Below are 20,915 nucleotides of genomic sequence, written 5' to 3' on the forward strand. Positions count from 1 at the left end.
AGGACAGAGATGAGGTAAAATGAAGCAGTACTTATTCAGCAGGCTTCAAACTGTTTGTCTCAAGCTCCTAGCAGAGTATTACAATTACAATTACAGATTATACTACTGTTTGTCTATTTGTTTATATTTCTGTCAAGAGTACAAAGCAATTGCAAATTATTGAATCCTGCTTCATTTCTTTCTGTCAATGTAATATGGTGACAGTTCTTTGCATGTGGTATTTCTTTTTTTTTTTTGGTGGGGGGACCAAATACCTGTTTCATACTTAATTTATATTGTACATTGTCAAAATACTTCTCCCTTTGGGAAAACTTTAAACGTGAGCCAAATCTAAACTTTAATTTTTTTTTCCCAGAACACAGTAGTGGTAGGTATAATGAACCAAAGAGTGTGATAAAAGTTGTTTAACCTCTCTTACTAGAGGACATTCTAATCACATGCATGGCTCCAGGCAGATGGACCCCCTTGGAACAGAGAGACAGATTACATTACCTGAGCCCCTTGGGTCCAGCAGCAGTTTTAATGACTAAACTCTGTTAGATAGCCCAAAATCAAACTCAGATCCCTGAGGCACTCCATTAGAGACTTCCTTCCAATCTGACATCAAATTATTAATCCTGGAGTCCAGTCATCCAATTTATGAGTCCAGTTTACATCCTTATCACTCAATGAAAAATGTTCTCTTCAAAGATAACAGTGATCTTGCAATTTCCAAATCTAATGGACTTTTTAAAAATCTCATTCTTCTTGGTCTCTGTGAAGTATTTGATATTGTCAACCAAATTTTCCTATGAGATAGTCTTTTTTTTTTCTCCCTGTGTCTAGAAGCAGTTGGTAGTGCAATGAATAGAGCAATGAGCCTGGAGTTAGGAAAAGCTGAGTTCAAATTTGGCCTCACTTACTGGGTGACCCCGGGCAGGTCTTTTAACCTGTTTGTCCTCAGCTTCCTCAACTTTAAAATGGAATTGACTTGAAGGATTCTTGGGAGGATCAAATGAGATAATTTTTTAAGTCCTTAGTTGGTGATGGGTAACTAGGTATGAAGTGGTCCTGGAGTCAGGAGGATCTGAGTTCAAATTTGGTCTCAGACACTTAGTAATCATCTGACCATGTGACTTTGGGCAAGTCACTTAACCATATTGCCTTGCCAAAAAAAAAATAACCCCAAATAAATAAAAAAAAATAAAGTGCTTAGTGTAGTGTTCTATGTAGCAAATAGAAGGGGGTTTTAGAAAAACTTGTTCACTTCTCTTTTCATGTATTATTCTCTCTTGTTGCCCTACTTGTTTAGTCAGTCCTTAGCCACTTTGCTCTATCACCATCCATGTCATGTCTACAAACTGGGGGTGTACTTTGCATGTGACCTTTTTCTCTTTAGATTTTTTCATTTTCTGAGCTCAACAACTCCCATGGATTCAATGAGCATCTCTATGCATATGATTCCAAGACCTGTGTATTCATCCCCAATCTCTCTTATGAGTTCCAGTCTCACATCACCAGTTGCCTATTAGACATTTTTAATTGGATATCCTGGAGACATTAAAAACTTAGCATGTCTAAAACAGAATTCATTATCTATCCTCAGAAAGTCATCCTTTCAAATTTCCCTGTTGCCATTGAAGGCACCATCATTCTTCCTAGTCATCCAGGTTTGCAAACTCAGTGTTATTTTCAACACCTCATTCTGAACACACTATATATGTTTGTGTGTGAATATATATGTATATATGAACCTCTTCTTTCCACACACTTACACCCCCATCACCTCTTAGCTGTACTTTAGTAATAGCCTTGAATTTGACCTCCCAGCTTCAAATCTTTTCCTACTCTGATCTAGCCTCCACACAGCTTCCAAAGTGGTTTAATTAAACCTCATGCCAGGCTGTCCTATCCCTCCTAATCAATAAACTTCGGTAATTCCCTATTATCTTTTTATTGTAGTTCAGTTGTCTCATTTGTGTCTAACTCTTTGACCTTATTTGGGTTTTTCTTGGTAGAGATACCAGAGTGACTTGCCATTTCCTTCTCCAAATTATTGAAGCAAAAAGGGTTTAGTGACTTGTTTAGGGTAAACAGTAAGGTCTGGGGTTGGATTTGAACTCAGGAGATGAATCTTTCTGATTCCAGAACAGGTCTCCTAATTGTCCCCCTATTATCTCTAGGATAGAAAGAAAAAAAAACCTCTATTTGGCACTTAAGATTCTTTACAAGATGATCCTTTTTTCCCTTTCCAGTCTACTTAGATGCATTCAGACAAAATACCTTATTTGTTATTCCTTATACATAACACTCAATAAATGGCCTGCCTCTGTGTCTTTGCCCTGGCTGCCACAATGCCTAGAATTGTCTTTTACTTTCCTTTTACCTCTTAAAGTCCCTGGGGACTTTTAAGAGTCAGATAAAGACCTCAAACCCCCCTTCTGCAGCTGGTCTGTCAGGTCTCTCCCTATGAGTACCTGCCCCTTGAAAGCTGCTTCCTCCTAATCTGCACTTTGTGGATCCCACAGCTGAATGGGAACTGCTGGAGGTCAGGGGTGGGTTTTGTTTTGAAATAAGTATCCTTAGCATACATTCCAGTGCTTGACACAGAATCACTACTTAATGAATGCTTGTTGATTGAAACACACACACAAACACACGCTCTCATACAAACATACACTCACACACAAACAGACTCACAAATACATCACGCAGACATACACACACAGACACACACACATAGACTCATACAGTTATACCTTCTCACACACAAATACACACACACATAAGCAAACACAGACACCCACATAAGCACACACTTACACACACATACAAACACACACATACTCACACATAAACAAATCACACACAGATGCATGCTCATACTCACACACAGACACACATAGATATACACTCACACACAAGCACACACACATACATTCACATATGCACATAGGGTAAGGGGAGCTCAAAGACATGGTGAAGTTGGAGAGTAAGAGCAACAGAAATCATAGATAAAAGATTCTAGTTAGTTAATCCAGGTCCACCATCCTCAAGACAATAACTCATAAAGATTAAAAAGCAGACGCATCCTGTCAGTGATCTTACTACTAAACTTTATGCATTTACTCAATCAATATATTTAATATTTATCTATCACCTACTATGTGCCAGACACTGTTCTCAGAATTGATTAGCCAGAGTAAAAAAAAGCCCTACTCTCAATAAGATTATAATCTTTTGGGGGAAATAATATAATTTATGTCACATGTAGCATTATATAATGGTATAAATAAACATTACATAGTATGTCACAAAGAGCTGGACACTAGTGAAATGACTAAACAGAAAAATATGTATTATAATAATAGCAACCATAGCATTAATAGTAGTTAGCATTTATGTTGTTCAATTATTTTCACCTTGTCTGACTCTTTGTGACAACATTTGAGGCTTTCTTGGCAAGGGTACTGGAGTGATTTGCCATTTTCTTTTCCAGCTCGTTTTATAGATAAGGAAACTGAGACAGAATTAACTAACTTGCCCAGGGTCAAACAGCTAGGAAGTCTCTGAGGTTGGATTTGATCTCAGCTCTACCTGATTCCAGACCTGGTGCTCTAGCCACTAATTTGCAAAGCAATGTTTCATTTGAGAAATGTGAAAAAGTGCTATTATTATCTTCATTTTATAAATGTGGAAATTGAAACCAAGAGAGATTAAATGACTAGCTCAGGGTTATATAGTTAGTTTGTCTGAGGCAGGATTCAAACTCAGGTCCTCCTAATTTTAAATTCAGTTTTCTCTTCACTACTTCACCTGGATGCTTCTGTATAAATAAAAGCAAATGCAAGATTAATGTATTAAAAATAAAAATATAGTAATACCTTTATAGTTAGCAAGAGAGGGATTTTATTTTAATGTCATTTATATTAGAATTATAGTTTTCAAGTAGTTGGAGCTATCAGGAAAGGCTTTGTGCATGCAGAAGGTATTGCTTGAGCTGAAGTTTAAAGAAAACAAGGTTTAATGAGTAGTATTTCATTGACACAGAGAAATGGTCTGTTGGTAGTTGAAATTCTGTGTCAGACTAGAAACCTGCCTGGATTGCTATGGCTAGAGAATGTTTACCAGAGACCCAAGATGGAAGCAGAAACTCATGGTAGGTAATTTCATTCTCAGTTTTGCGTGTTGTAGGAAATGCTGCAACACTGCCAGACAACTGGAGAGAAGAGAGAGAAACTCCAGTAGGGGTTGCATGATGGGAATCCAAAGACTAGAGGTTTGGTGTTGTGGATAGCTGCTCTCGCCTTTCTTTCTACCCCTCCATCAGTCACTGCTTCCCTCTCATTGGGATCTCTATTAAAAATTATGACTGAATAGACTAGAGATACAGGTTAGGTTATTAATCTCCAGAAGGCTAAGAAAAGGTTGTATACTTTCTCTTCTCCCCCTTCCACCATCTGAGATGGCAGAGATTTACTTTAACATTTCTCTGTTCCTTAAATTTGTTCACAATCCCTAATTTAATTAATAATTTAAAGCTAGCTCACTTTAGTTAAAAAATGAGATTGATCCTAACTGCTTTTAGATTCATGTATGTTCTTAAAGGTAAGTGGCAAGCAATAAAGGAGTGGAGAAACAGCAGTGATATTGGTATACTGAGAGAAATACAGAGGTATGACCCTTTTGTATAAAATATGAGTTAAAAAATTACTAGCTGGGTTTCTGAGCTAAAAAATAAAAGAGAATCTTATCATTTTAACTACTAGTATTTTAAAGATAAACTTCCCTAAAGGTGGAACTAAAATGGATCTGGGGATTTTCTGCCTTTGTCACTACGTCATTTTACTATTTGAGATATAGCTGTAACATTGGATCATATTGATCATTTGCTCCTTTTATTCTTCCCCACATGCTTTCTGTGCAGAACAAGCTCTCTGTGGAGGAGGGGGAAATCAATGATGATGAAAAGAAAAAAGGTATGAAAAGGCTGGAATTATCTGGTAATGCCTACATTCCAATGGTGGGAGCCAGAGGAGGGAGTGAATACTTTTCCCCTTTCATTTTCACATTCAGCTTCAAGCATATTTGTTGTTGTTCAGTTTTTTTAAGACACATCCAACTCTTTGCATCTCCCATTTGGTGTTTTCTTGGGAAAAATTTTAGAGTAGCTTGCCATTTCCTTCTCTAGTTCATTTGATAAATAAGGAATTGAGGCAAAAAGGATTAAGTAACTTGTTCAGGGTCACATGCCAATAAATGTCTGATCTAGATTTGAGTCATTCTGACTCCAGGTCTGGCACTTTCTCCACTGTGCCACCTTGATGCCCTATATTCAAGCATACAATCAGAGGCATTTATGGAGTAGAGATAAGAAGAGTTCTACAAACATAAAGATAATTAGGAGTATGCTGATAAATGTTTAAGAGTTTTCAAAAAATGGACAATGCATTTTAAGTTTAATATGCATTAATTACATGTAAGTCATGATTTATAACCTATGCTGATTTCTAAGATATGAAAATTCAACAGATATGTCATTTGACTCCAATGCAGTCAAAAGGTATGGGAAAATGAGCAAAGCGTGTCATACTTAAGTAAGAGAAAGATATCACTTTTATTGGACTGTCAAGTACATGTATAATTACAGGTTTAGAAAGATAGGTTAGAATTAGGTTATGGGTGACTAGGTGGCGCAGTGGATAGAGCACTGGCCCTGGAGTCAGGAGTACTTAGGTTCAAATCTGGTTTCAGACACTTAATAATTCCCGAACTGTGTGGCCTTGGGCAAACCACTTAACCACATTTGCCTTGCAAAAACCTAAAAAAAAAATGAATTAGGTTATGAAGAAGTTTAAAAGCTTAAAAATTTTAAAAAGAATTATATTTGATCTAAGATGCCAAAGGATATTAAAGTAGTTTCTTGATCAGGAGGGTGACATGGTCATATCTATGCTTAAGGAAAATCATTTTGGCAATTGTATAGAAGAGGTATTTGAGCTGGAAGAAACATGAAGCAAGGAAACCAAATAGGAGGTCATTGTGATAGTCTAGTCAAAAGACAATGAGACCTTGAACTAAGGGGTTGGCTGTGTGAAGAGGAGAAGAGCTTATGATGTGAAGAGGTAGAAATGACCAGGTCTGACAACTGAATGGATAAGTGAGGAGAGGAGAAAGTGAGGAACCAGATTTTTGCTGTTATTCAGAAACAGAATTGGAATCTAGATTCTCTGACTCTTGTTGTTGTTGTTCAGTCATTTTTCAGTCATGCCCAACTCTTTATGATGCCATTTGGGATTTTCTTGGCGAAGATACTAGAATAGTTGAGCATGTTCTTTTTCAGCTCATTTTGCAAATGAGGAAATCAAGGCAAAGAGGTTTAAGTGACTTGCCCAGGGTCTGAGGCTGGATTTGAGCTCAGAAGGATGAGTGTTTCTGACTCTATCTACTGGTGCCTCCTAACTATAAGTCAAAGATTATAATGAGATTTTAGAATTGAGAGACTGGAAGAATTCTGGTGCCTTTGATAAAAATGGGAAAAATTGGAAGGGAAGAGGGATTTTGGAAAAAGATAACAAATTCTACTTTGGATATGTTGAGTTGAGAAGTCTTCAGGATATCTGAAAATATATTTTTAAATATCCATTAGATGGTTGGTAACACAGAACTAGAGCTAAGAACAGAAATTAAGACTGGACATATAGATCTTGGAATCATCTGCACAGAGATCATTCAATCTGTGGAAAATACTGAGGTCACCAAGAAAGGGAATGTAAAGGGAGTCCAGGAGACAACCTTGGGGATACTCACAGAGGCATGGGGGGATGATAAGATAAGAATGATTATTCAGAAAAGGGAACTGAGAAAGTTTAGTCAGGTGGTAGGAAGACCATGAGAAAATAAGAATGAACACAAACACACAGACACACAGACACACACAGACACATACACACACACACACACACAAACACACACACACACACACACAAACACACACACACACACACAAAACTACAGAATGGAGAGAGAGAGCATCCAGGAGGAGAGGATGTAAGGCAAATTGCCAGTTGGCCGAGAAGGCAGTGGTGGCACACTGGCACACTTGAATAACAACTTATGAGCCACCTGATTCTGCTATACAGCTGTGTGCCTCTGAACTTGATTCTTCCTTTGAATTCCAAAGAGAAAATTTAATGGTGGGTGGCTTTCTGGCATAATGTTGACAGTTACAGATAATTAAAGGTAGTCCCAAGAAACACAATGCCCTGTTTTATTTGAATATGTGAAAAACCAAATTCTCTTATGATGCACATGATTCTTTATTTAATCAATGCTATGACATGAATTCCCACCCAAAGGATTTCTATTCAGCTTAGTTATTTATCTGAATGATGCTTTAGGGGTAGTACATGAAGGCAAAATTGTGCCTTCTCAATTTGGATGCAAGAGATGTGCTGTGAACTCTTCTGAGCCAGAGAGCTCACTGTGGAAATGCTCTGAGCTTGCCTATGCTAATGTTACTTAGGTAAAATCTATACTTGCAGAGTGAAAAGAAGAAATGAGCAATTCTCTGATAGGCTTGATAAGTGAAGGTGACCAATATGAGCTATTCAGAAATCCTTTCTATGCAAATTTAATCTGTATTACTGAAAGGCAGCAGTCTTGAGAGAGAGAAAACTGACCAAAAGTTGGAAAGACCTGATTCAAGTCTACTCTCTTATATATTCTCTCACTACAAGTAAGTTGCTTATTTATTAGTGCCCTTTGCAACCTGCTCAGAGTATAAATTATTAATGAGTCACAATCCCCATAGGTAGAAGGAGCTTTTATACCAGGAATTCCCTATGCTAATGAAATTATAGATCTAAAACTTCTCACCCTCTATATCTTAAAACTCAATGTAGATTATTATTTCACATCTCCCTATTGATATAGCCAGATGATTCCTTAGGAGAACTATAACTCCTATTCCATAGGGTCATAGTTTTTAAATTAGAGTCTACAATAGAGGTTATCTAATCCATTTCCTTTTATTTTACAGAAATGGAACCTGAAGTTCAGAGAACATAAATGATTTATCAAGTTCACTGTTTGCAAAAAATTAGAGGTCAAATTCAAACATAGGCCCTTGACTCCAACTCCAGTTCTCTTTCCATATTACCATTCTGGCCTGCAGTAGGGCAATATGGCTCCATTGGGTGTTGATTTTATTCTACTCTGGTTTGAATATGATATAGAATAAATCAAATCAGCAACTAAAAATATTTGTGAAACATTGTGCTCTAATGATAACGACAAAAAGAGACCTGAAACCAAAGAAAGATGAAATCACAAGAGAATGTTTAAATGATACTGAAAAGATAGAAAGATAATGTAGAAAGAATGGGGAAAATTGTAGCTAAAAGGTATGTTCAATATGTATGCCTTCCAAATCATGGGAAAATAAATGAAAGGATAAAAGAAAAAGGGTAAAGGAAGGGTGCTATGTATACAAGCAGAAAAACAAAGACAGTCTTTGCATTCAAGGAACTCACATTATAACTGAGAGAGACAACATATAAGAGACAGTTCAGCTGTAGAAAAGCTAGGAAGACCTGGTAGTCTAAAGGTCCAGGGCTCTTTAGGTTCTATTAGGAAGTCAGTTGATGATACCAGAACTCTACAGGGAGGAGAGGTAGGGCAGTGGTGGTCCTCCATCTCAGAGTTGATCATTCTCATCTCACCTGAGTCATTTGAACAATATAGCACCTCAGAAGGAAAAGGATCAAATCAGGTTCCCTCAAAATGAAAATAAATAAATACTCTACAAATATAAAGGAATTACATTATGTAGGAAACTTGACTTGATTAGATAAGCTTAGTTTCTTGCTCATTTGAACCACTTTACCCATTCCTCTTCCCATTTACCCCATTGTTCCTGAATTCAGGTTCCCCAGTGGGAGACTTTTGTAATATTTAACATTTACAAGAGAGGCTATATATTGCTTTCCCTTAAAATATGTTATAGCTGCCTTGAACCATCCTGCAATGCATATTAATTAAGTCTGGCTGCTTAGATTTGGGCCCTAAGAATAGGAGTGAAGGACAGAAAACACTTCTGCTTTTACAATGATTCATCCTAGATGACCCAAACAGGGGATTAGAGATATAGAACTTTTCATAATAAAAAGAAGAAATTAGTTTCCTTTCAGATAATCAGCTTGAAAAAAGGTCTATAGATCAGAATGAGATGGACAACAGCATTTAGCCCTATTTTAAATGTTGCCTGAAGTCTGCTATCAGGTCTTGCTAAAGGCACTTATTGTTGGGAATTTCTGTTTGGAAAAAAAAAATTTAATTGAAAGAGTTATGCTTCCAACAAATTTATTTTAGCAAATAGTATGTTGATCCACAAGAATATATTAAGTTCTTACTATGTGACAGACATAATGTGCCAAGCACCAGAGATACAAAGAAAGGCAAAAGACAGCCCCTGCTTTCAAGGGGCTTACAGTTTGGTAGGAGAGACAGTATACAATCAGCATAAGCAAGATCTCTCTCTCTCTCTCTCTCTCTCTCTATCTCTCTCCCTCTTTCTCTCTCTCTTTCCATACACACAAACACACAGACATATAATAAATATGTGTACATATCTTTGTATATATATATATATATGTATAGATAATGATATAGTTTATCTATATTTATATAGATTTACATAATCAACAGAAGAAAAGTACTAGAATTAAGAAGAATTGGAAAAGTTTTTGTAAAAGATATGACTTTTAACTGACACTTGAAAGAAGTCAAGAGAGCACAGGAGATGGAGATGAGGAGGGAGAAAATTCCAGGCATAGGCAACAGACTGAAAATGCTCCAAATCAGAGTAAGGACTAGCAAGGAAGCCAGTGTCACTGGATTGAAGAGAATGCTTTGCAGGATGTAAAATGTAAAATTCAAAAGGTTAGAGAAGGTCAGACTATAAAGGCTTTGAGTCTCAGAGAGAGGATTTTCTTTTTGATCCTGGAGGTCATAGGGAGCCACTAGAGTTTTATTTTTTTGAATAGACCTATGCTTTAGGAAGATCAATCTCACAGCTACTGGAGGATGGACTAGAGTGGAGAGAAACTTAGAAATCAGATTGAACCTCAAATAAAAAATAGAGAAAGAAAAGACAAGGTAAACTTTAAAAGAACAAGACTAATTGACATGATCTTTATTATGATCTCTCTGTCTGCGGAAGAATAAAGTTTTGGGATCTTTTCTCTTGCTGCATTTTTGGTTTTTGTTTATTTTGGCATATTCAGTCACAGTCCTGTTTTTTTCAGTACCTGACTAGCAAAGTATAGAAAGACCCCATCACCAAGAAGTTTGTTACTAAATAAAGAATTCTTTCACTCAGGAACTCATAAAACAAAGGAAAAATGACAATTAGATAGTTCAGTGAATAGAATCATGGACCTGGAGTCAAGAAGACCTGAGTTCAAATTTAACCTCAAACAGTAAATTATCATGTGGACAAGTCACTTAATCTCTCTGTCTCAGTTTTTCATCTGTAATAAAAACATGAATGCCTTACGGTTGTTGTGAGGATAAAATGAGTTAATGCTTGAAAAGTATTTTGCAAAATATAAGGTGATATTTTAGTGCTATTAGCCTTATTATTATTTTTGTATATAATCAAATTCAGCTTTCTTCATTTTGTATCATTTGGCACAGATCTTTCCATATTTCTTTAGGACATAGCAGTATCCAATTCTGTGAATATATCAGTTAAGCACTTACTAGGACAATTTTTTCAAACCACCCAGTTGGCTTTTTTTAAACCATTACATATAAAGTAACTGAATATTTTTTGAACAACAAGGTCCCTTTTCCTTTTAAACAACCTCCTTAAGCTATAATCAAAATTCTTAGTAACAGATTTCCTGGGTCTAATTCAGTTAATATGTTGGTAAATTTTCCCCTGGGATGATATGAGTCTCTGTCTGAAAAAGGGGGAAAAAATACAGTTGTTTCTAGAAATGGAGGTGTGAGGCAGATCAAATTGACAACTAGACGTAGTTGGACTTCTGGGAGCAAGGCCTGAAAGAAATTAGTTAAAGCTAAAGCTGTCCTCATTGGCTCTTTATGGCATGGAAATTAGTCCATATTCTCAAAGGCTATATCAGAGGAATGTAAAGTTTGGCCAGGGTTAACAATCTGGAAAGACTTATACCCTGGTTAAGCATATAGATACTCCTTACTTAGTTGTGGGTCAATAAATCTTTTACACCATAATGACTCTTGAAGACTAATGATTGATTTGCAAATAAATTGCAGCCTGTTGAATTACACTGATGGTGGAGGTATCCACATGGACAACTGGCAAAAATCTAAGCTCCTAGAGTTATGGCCAGACCCAGAAAATATTCTGCTGGTTTTGTAGTCAATGAACTTGAGTTCAGCCATTTAGTAGTTAAGGATCTTGGGTTAGTCACTTAAATTGTCTAATTGTCTCAGTTTTCTCATTTTACAAATGAGGAACTTGGACTAGATGGGTTCTAACTATCCTTTATAGCTCTAAATCTACAATCTATTGAAATAGTAGGTGACATCTCTCAAAGATCAAGAAAGATTTATTTTTTAAATCAAGATCATATTCCAACATTCCCAATTTGTCTCTAGTTTTGCCCAACTTCTTGATGACAGATCAATTTTCCTAAAGCATATTATTCTGCTTAAAAGTATTTAATGGTTCCCTTTTACTTAATGAATAAAGTTTAAACTCTTATAACACCCAACAAGGTAACAAGAAGTTGATGCAGGCCCTTCAAAGCACACTTTGAAAAAACCACCACCACAGTTCACTTCCATGTAGGACTTTCTAGTTGGCCTTTTGACTCCATGCTCTGTTTCTGCTCTGTAACTTTGTCTGCCCTACTGCTCATTCCTGCCCACTCTTCTTGACTTTTCTTATGGGTATAACATCCTTTCTCTGTTTGACTGACTCATTTTGGAGCAACCTGGCATTTGAATTCTGAACCTGGTGGCTCCTTTGGTCTTTCCTTCTGCTTCCATCAAATCCTCAGTTGCCCTGACCTTTTGAATCAATAGGACCCATTGCTTGCTGTTACCCTTCTCAGTCCTCTTACTTTTTAGGATATGACAGTGAAAGTGTACCAAAGATAAATTCTTGCTATTGCAAAAACTTGCTGTAGTCAACCCAACAATCAATTTTTTAGGGTTGTTTTTTTTCCTCCTCTTTTTCACTGTGTGTATTTTGAAAGATGGAGTGTAAAATTGAATTTTTGTAAATTGAATTCTACTTTCTCCTTGATTGACACTATCATTTCAGAGAAGCTTTGTCTTCCTTTCTGATTCTTTCCAGTTGTCACAGCCAATGAACAATTGATCTTTAAGGGTGGAGATAATATGGGATAGAGACAAAAACACCAGGCTGGGATTTAGGGGACCCATGATCTAGTCCAAGTTCTACCAGGATATCCATATGACTCTAGGTAAAAGTCATCTTGCTTCTCTAGTTTTCAGTTTTCTTATTAGCAAAATGAAGAGAGTAAGATTAAATGATTTTTAAGGTCTTAAAAGTACAGGTTTGCCTATGTTATTCCTCTCCCTTCCCTACTCAATAAATTCCATTGATTCCTTATCATTTCCAAGATAAACTTACCTGTTTGGTATTCAAAATCCTTCATAACTTTCCCTCTCTACCTTTCCAGTCTTTTTATATTTTACACCCTCTATACACCTTAAGCTCTGAGATTCAATGACACTGTTCCTTTCATAAGACACTGAGCATTTTCACTGTCTGTCTCTCATATATAGAATGTTATATTACTTGTATAGTATATAACTTGTTTGTACATAGTTGCTGCCTTCCCCATTGGATGGTGTACTTTTTGAAGATAGGGACCATATTTTATTTTTCTTTGTGTCCCTAGTACTTAGTACAGTGATTGATACTTTTTAAATGCTTAGTAACTATTTATGTATTGATTAGTTCTTTTTAATTGTCAGTTTGTTTATTCACATTTCTCTCCCTCCCTCCCCCTCCCCTTCCCTCTCCCTCCGTTCCTTCCTTCCTTCCTTCCTTCCTTCCTTCCTTCCTTCCTTCCTTCCTTTCTTTCTTTCTTTCTTTCTTTCTTTCTTTCTTTCTTTCTTTCTTTCTTTCTTTCTTTCTCCTTCCCTTTCCTTTTCTTCTTTTCCCTTGTCTTCCCTTATCTTCCATGTCCTATGGTGTAATGAAACCAGCACATAAAAGCAGAAAGTCAGTTAAATTTTCACTGTAAATATTTACAACTTGGAAATTATCAAATGCTACAAATCAGGGCTTGATTTATTATTCTGTTACTAGACTGTAGAACATAGTAGAGAAAATATTAATAATGCAGATTGAACTTAAAAGTGTGCTGCACATACATCCTTTTTTTTAAAGCTAGTTGTTAAACATTTACTAGCATGTCTCTGCTATCTTCCAGGATTTTTGTGAGGATAAAATGAGATAATAAAAATAAAATGCTTTGAAAATCTATACTCAATTACTATATTTATTATATATATATATGTTTTATGTACTATATATATATATTGTATCTATTTCCACTTGTGTTTTCTTTCAAAGCTCTTTAAGAATAGAGTTATTTCGATTTTATTTTTGTATTCTCAGTGTTTAGAACAGTAACTGGTTCTTAGCAGACATTAGTAAATATTTTTTATTAATTTTTAAATATATTTACTTTCTTCAACCTATCCCCATCTTAAATATTGTTGAACTGAATTGACAAGGAGTAGATAGACCATGAATTGAAGGTTGTTCATCATACTCGTCCTCCTCCGGATGCTCGCCATGTTATTAATGTTCTTCCTAAAATGCTGTACACAGAACTGAACACATTTTTTCAATATATAGTCAGTCCAAAAAAGAGTCAGTATTGTTATTAATTCCTTAGTCTTGAACTCTCTGCTTCTCTTTATGTTCTAGCCTTCTTGATTTCCATTTGTGTTTTTTTAGTTCTTTATTTTATTTCTTTTACAGTCATTCAACATTTATTCCATCATTAATTTTTGTAAATTTTTTTCCTTTCCTTCCTTCCCTCCCCCCTCTCCATGAAAGCAAGAGATCTAATATAGGCTACATATGCTAACTGTATTTCCATTTTAGTCAGATTGTGAAAGAAGAATCAGAACAAAAGTGAAAAATCACGAGCAAGATAAAAACAAAAACAAATTTAAAAAATGAAGACGAAAAATAGTATGCTTTAATATGCCTTTAGACTCCATAGTTCTTTCTCTGGATGGGGATGGTATTTTCCATCACAAGTCCTTTAGCATTGTCTTTGATCACTGTAGTGCAATCTATCATAGTTGATCATCACATAATGTTACTGTTACAATGTATTCCTGGTACAATGTTTTCCTGGTTCTGCTCACTTCCCTCAGTTTCAGTTCATGTAAAATTTTCCTAGTTTTTTTGAAATCCTCCTGTTAATCATTCCTTGCAGAATAATAGCATTATAGTACATTCATATACCACAACTTATTCAGTCATTACCCAATTGATGGCCATCCCCTCAATGTCCAATTCTTTGCAATTCCAAAAAGTTGCTATAAATATTTTTGTACATATGGTTCTTTTCCCCTTTTTAAAATGATCTTCTTGGGATTATAATCCTAGTAGCAATATTTGGGCTGCTATTTGTTGTCTTGTTTTAATAGTCCACTGAAATTTCTAGACTTTTTGTTTTTCACATATTCAATCTTGCCTCCCCATCTTATATTTGTGAAGTTGATTGTTAACATCTAAGTGTAAAACTTTATACATATCTCTATCAAAATTCACTTTATTTAATTCAACTTGAAGATCTTTTTGAATTTCATTACTTAGCTCTCCCTTCTTGCTTTGTGTCAGTAAGTTAATAAGCACATTATCTATGCATTTACCCAAATCCTTTATAAAGATATTAAATAACAGAGGGCCAAACATTGAGTCCTGGGAACACTTTACTGAAAAAGTCCTTCTGAGTTGACACATATGTGGAAAGACCCAGAGATAGGACTTTGAGTATTGTTGGCATGAAGACAAGCAAGAAGGGCAATTGATTAGATTATAGTGTGAAAAGAAGACTGGAGAGGCAGTATGAGTCCTAGTTGTGAAAGGTTTTAAATGCCTTATATTTGATCCAAGAGGTAAAAGGAAGTCATAGAATTTATTTAACAGAGGCCTGACATGTCAGATTTGTGCTTTGGAAAAAACAATTTGGTAGTTATGTGGAAAATAGTTTAGAAAAAGGAAAGATGAGATAGGAAGAACAATTAAGAAACCAGGAACTAAAAGTCCAAGCAAGAAGTGATAAGAATCTGGGATAGGTTGGTAGCTATGCAAGTAGAAAAGAGGGGATGGATGTCAGGGATGTTATGGAATAAGATCTGATAAGATTTGACAATTGACTGGGTATGTAGGATAAGAAAGAGTCAAGGATGACTTGTAGGGACCTGGAAGGATGGTGATACTGTTGAAAGGAAGGATAATGATTCCATTGACTGGAAGGATGGTGATACATTGTACAAAAACAGAAAAAATCTGGAATAAGAATAGGTTTTAATGAACATAAATTGAGTCCTATTTTGCACATATTGAGTTTGAAATTCCAATGGGATATCCAATTCAAAACATTCAATAAGCAATTAGTGATACAAGACTGGAGCTCAGGAAAGAGACTAGAACTCGATATATAGAACTGGGAGTTGTCAGCCTAGAGGTAATGACTGAATGAGAGAGAGTTTGAGAGAATGAGACAGAGACAGAGACAGAGAGACAGAGAAGTGAAGACAAGAAATGAGACCCTAACATAGCCTAGGGGAACATGTTTTGGGGAACAATACAGATAATGGTCAAGTAATGGTAAATTAGAGGGTGCATGCAAATCAGCTGGAGAAAAACTAAAGAAGAAAAATGTCATGAAAACCCCAGAAAGGAGAAAATAGCTAGGAGGAGAAGTGTAAAATAATGCAAGAAGGATGAGAATTGAGAATAGGATACTGGATTTGCCATTTAAGAGATCATTCGGACAGAGAAATTTCAATTGAATCTGAGTTCAGAAGTCAGTCTGAAAAGTGAGTAAAAAGGAGAGGAAAGGGAGAAAATGAGAGTAGACAGATTTATTTTTCTAGGACTTTTCCTAAGAAAGAAAGGAGATAATATGACAGCTAGAGGAGGGTGGGAAGGTTTTTGTTTGTTTTTGTTTTTGCTTTTATTTTTAGGATGTGGAAGCTGGGAATGTTTGTAGACAATAGTGAAGACAATTAAAGATTAGAGAAATGGGGAAATTATGAGCCAGAATAGCTGGAGATGAGAGGTAATGGGACAAAGGATGCATATAAAGAGGTTAACCTTAACAGGAAAAAGGACTACATTTTTTGTGGAGTAAAGGAGAAATGAATCAAGCATGTTGTTGAGGAGTTTATAAAATGCTGAGGTAAGAAAAGTGAACTCAGGAAAATGGTCTCTAGGTTTTCAATAAAGCATGAGATGAGAGAATGAGAAGATAGGATCATGTGGACCTTAAGGTGAGAAGAGAGGGTCTGGAATGGCCATTGTGGAGCCTGTGATAGAGAATCAATTAGGGGAGGAGTAAAAAGATTGCCTTTTTTCAGAAAAGGTCCAGATGAGATTAGATAGGACGAATTTGTAGTGACCCCAGTAAGTGCACTGTGAGACTCCTATAGCCATTGTTTAACATCATGTAAGCAGGAATTGAAGAACTATGGTTGAAACAATTCAAAGTTGAATTTATGAGGGGGTGATGATAATGGTGATGATGTTTGTCCCTTGTTCTTAAACACCATGACATCAGGGATGTGATGCCAGGAAAAGCACATGAGTTGGATTTGAGAGAGGGGATGCTGTGCTAAGTCACCAGCCCCACTTTCTCTTCCAGAGCCATCTAGATCTGATGACCAGATATGAATAGGGACAACTGGAGATGGTGCTGGATGCAAGGTAATCAGGGTTGACATGTCCAGTGTCATACAACTGTCAAGTGGCTGAGGCCAGATTCAAACTCTTGACCTGTCTCCAAGGACATTGCCCTATTCACTGCACAACTAGTTGCTCTTTTGAAGGGATGAGCATAGATAAGACAAAGGAGTCAATAGTGGAGAACAGTGTAACATTAAACTGGTTAACTGCTGTGTTTAGATTGAGAAGGGAGAAAAGAGTAGGAATAACTCCTGCTATAGTACTGAGGGATGAGAGAATAGAAGGTAGTGAGGACCAGCAATAGGTTTAGATGGAATGAAGCATCAAGAAAAGAATAATTAGAGATTGTGTTGGAATGAAGGAATTTCAGAATTCTTAATTAGTGACAGGGAATACTTGTAAGTTCTGACCAAATAAAGTAGATCTATCTATCTATCTATATCTATATCTCTCTCTAATATATATATATATATATATATATATATATATATATATATATATATATATATATATATTTAGCCTGAGGAAGACTTAGGGGGACATGATAGCTGTCTTTAAGCATTTGAAAGACTATCATATGAAAAGAAATTAGACTTGTTTTACCAGATCCCAAAAGGCAGAACTAAGATCAATATGGTGAAATGAAAAAGATGTAGATTTATGCTTGATATAATTTTGAGTTCCCAATTCTCTCCCTCCCTTCAGCCCTTTCCCTAACCATTGAGAAGCTAGCGATATGATACCCATTTGACTTGTGAGGTCATCAAACACATTTCAATATTAGCCAATGCAAAATTTAAAAAAAAGCACTAAAAAAAGGAAAATAAAGTGGAAAAAAACTACACTCAAAATTCATCAGTTTTCTCTTTGGATGTGGATAGTATTTTTAATAGTGAGTCCTTTGGAATTGTCATGGATTATCATATTGAGTAAAGTCACTAAGTCTTTTACTGTTGATCATTGTTAAAATATTGTTCTTACTATGTATAATGCTCTTCTGACTCTTCTCACTTCACTTTATATCAGTTCATATATTTCCCCAGGTTTTTCTGAAAACCTCGTATTCATTGTTTCTGATAACAAAATAGTATTCCGTCACAATCATAGATCACAATTTGAAAACCCTTTGTCTTAATGAGGTATACTGTATAAGATGTTCAAAAGTTTTAATGCAGTTTTCATGTATTAAAGTTTAAAATTTCACTAAGATTTTTAGAACATGCTGGTCACCATCATTATTATAAAATTTAAACTAGATTTAAAGTTGGAATAATCTTTATATATCATCTAGTATAGCATCTTCAATTTATATACAAAGCAAATGAAGGGTAGAAAAGATAAATGCCTCCATTTGGGTTGATGGAGCTTGTATAGTATAGGAAGAATGACCTGACTGTGAGCATCTGTGTTCAGTAATCTGTCTAGCTCTGTGATACTCCTTGGGTGACTTGAGCCTCTGTATTCTGATTTGTAAAATGATTTATTTGGATGTGTTGGCTCTTAACTTGGGTCCTTGGGACCCCAAAGAAAGATTTCAAGGGTTCCAAGAACTTGGATAAGAAAAAAACGACATCTTTATTTTCACTAACTTCTAACTGAAATTTATCTTTTCTTCCAATTATTTAAAAACATTTTGAGAAGGATTCATAGGCTTCACTTTACTACAAAAGAGGTCCATGACTCAAAAAAGGTTAAAGATTCCTGGCATTACAAGACAGATGGCCCAATTCAGTTCAATAGACATTAATTAAGCATCTTTAATGTTCTAGACTGGGGGAAAATAAAAGTTTAGATAAGACACTACAACAGAGAGTTCTAATATCATGAACAGAATAAAACAAAAACACATAAAATGATAATATACAATAATTCATGAAAAAATGGGATAATATGGTGTATAAGGAAGGCAAGGTGAGAGGTGATTTCTTGACACCTTGATCTTCAATTCCATATAAATATTTGGCCCAGATACTGAAAAAAAGCTAGAAAGGAGGGAAAGGAAGGGAAAAAGGAAGGAGAAGGGAAAACAAAAATTAAGAAGAGAAGAGGGAATAGGAGAGAAGGAAACCAACAGAACAGATTAGACTTCAATACTTGAATGGATTCACATTCTCATTGGTATGGACACTACAAATTGTTACCTCCTACGTGATTCTTGTTGGAATCATTTCATAAATTTCCCATTGTGGGGTCTGTCCGATGTGCCAGAGGCATTCCTCTGGTTCTTTCAATTTTTCATGGAAATCAGTTTGCCACTTAGGCTACCCACCTGGCATACCTCATTCTCATTACATGATGAGCTCATCACTTTTTCTAGTCTTGCAGCCTAGCACAATGAAGACTTATCCTGGCCTTCTTAGTCTGTAACGTTTACTTTTTCTCCAAATTAGACTTTTTTGTGTGTTTGTGTAAATATTGCAAGCCTTCCTTCCTACTCCTTGCTCTTCCAGAATGTATGTGCTTGGAGCACAAGGACTATTTTATTAAATGTTGCCTTTGTACTCCTAGAGTCTTGTACAAAGCTTACACATAGTAAGAACTTACTGTTTGCTGAACTCATTTGAACTGGATTGAAGGCCAGGTTTGGAGAGGTGAAGTCCTGGTTCTAGGCACTTAACTTCTTAGCATCCCAGGCAGATCTCTGAGAATATAATTTGCAAGGAAGTTGCCAATTTTTATAGGTAGAGTGAATTTTGTCACTGGGGAATTTCCTGAACCCATGAATTTACAATCCCAGACAAAGATAAACAAATAATGACTCTTTCCTTGCTTTCTTTAGTCTTCTCTCTGAAATTGCCTTCCTTTTACACTGTATATATCTTGTAAAGTTTTTTTTTTTTTTTGGCATGATGCCTCCCATTAGAATGGTTGTTCCATCAGAGCAGGGACTACATTTTTTTTCCTCATTTGGTATCATGAATAATTAGCAAGCCCTTAATAAATGCTTGTGGATTGATAGAATGATTCTTATACATGTCATTGTGTATGCTAAGCCACAGCTGGCTTATCTCCACCATAATCTGCTAATTGCCCTCTTGCCATTGTCACTAAATCGCAACCAGGAAGACACTTACACTTTAGCTTTAGGTCAGTCCAAAAGGTAGTGATGCAACACAACTTAGACTGTATTTTTTCCCTAGATGAGCTTTTCCTTTCAGCCACGTCCCCAGAGAGCCAATCAATAGCTGTGATTCTGGGTCATTTTTTAAGAGGGCTGCTATCATCAGTAACCTGCTCAATAGGCTTGGTATGTTTTCTTAGCTACGAGGAGCTTTCCAGATTGACTTTTTGCTGGGAGCCTTATAGGCTTAGGTATTGAATATTTGTTCAATATTTTCTTTTGAAGGGTGAAACCCTTCAAAGCCTACTTTTCCTCCTCTGATGTATGTGTCTTCATGGAAACTGAGTGTAGGCAGCTTCCTGAACCTTTTATATTGATTACCAAGGCCTGCCATTATCTATATTCTAGTTTTTCACTGCCAGCTGGGAGCCTCATGCTTTAGGGAAATTAGATCCTCCTTTTGGAGGCTAGTTGTATTACAGTTGTTGTTAATGCAGCACTGTAAAGTTTGAAAAGTTAGTGTAGGTAAATCTGCAAAGCATTTTACATAAATTAAACCATTCGAGGATCACAACAATCCTGAGAGAGATGGGTCCTACTCCTGCTACTATTCCCATTATATTGTTGAGGAAATAGAAATTTGGAGAGCTTAGACAACTTTTTCTAATGAGTTGAATAGCTAGTAAAAATCAGAGATAAGATTTGAAACTAGATCTTCCTGACTCCAAGTCCTCCACTCTATCCATTTGACTATGTCACCTTTTGCACTTTGAACATCTTCTCTGGTAACTGAGAATCTGTGCCATTTTTAACCTTCCTCTGAGTCTCCCATATGATAAATAGCTTAAATTTATATTATATTTTACATTTTGTAAAAATTTTCCTCATAAGTATTAATGTACCCATTTTACAGAGGAG

The sequence above is a fragment of the Macrotis lagotis genome, chromosome X, assembly GCF_037893015.1.
Source record: "Macrotis lagotis isolate mMagLag1 chromosome X, bilby.v1.9.chrom.fasta, whole genome shotgun sequence".
NCBI classification, from domain to species: domain Eukaryota; kingdom Metazoa; phylum Chordata; class Mammalia; order Peramelemorphia; family Peramelidae; genus Macrotis; species Macrotis lagotis.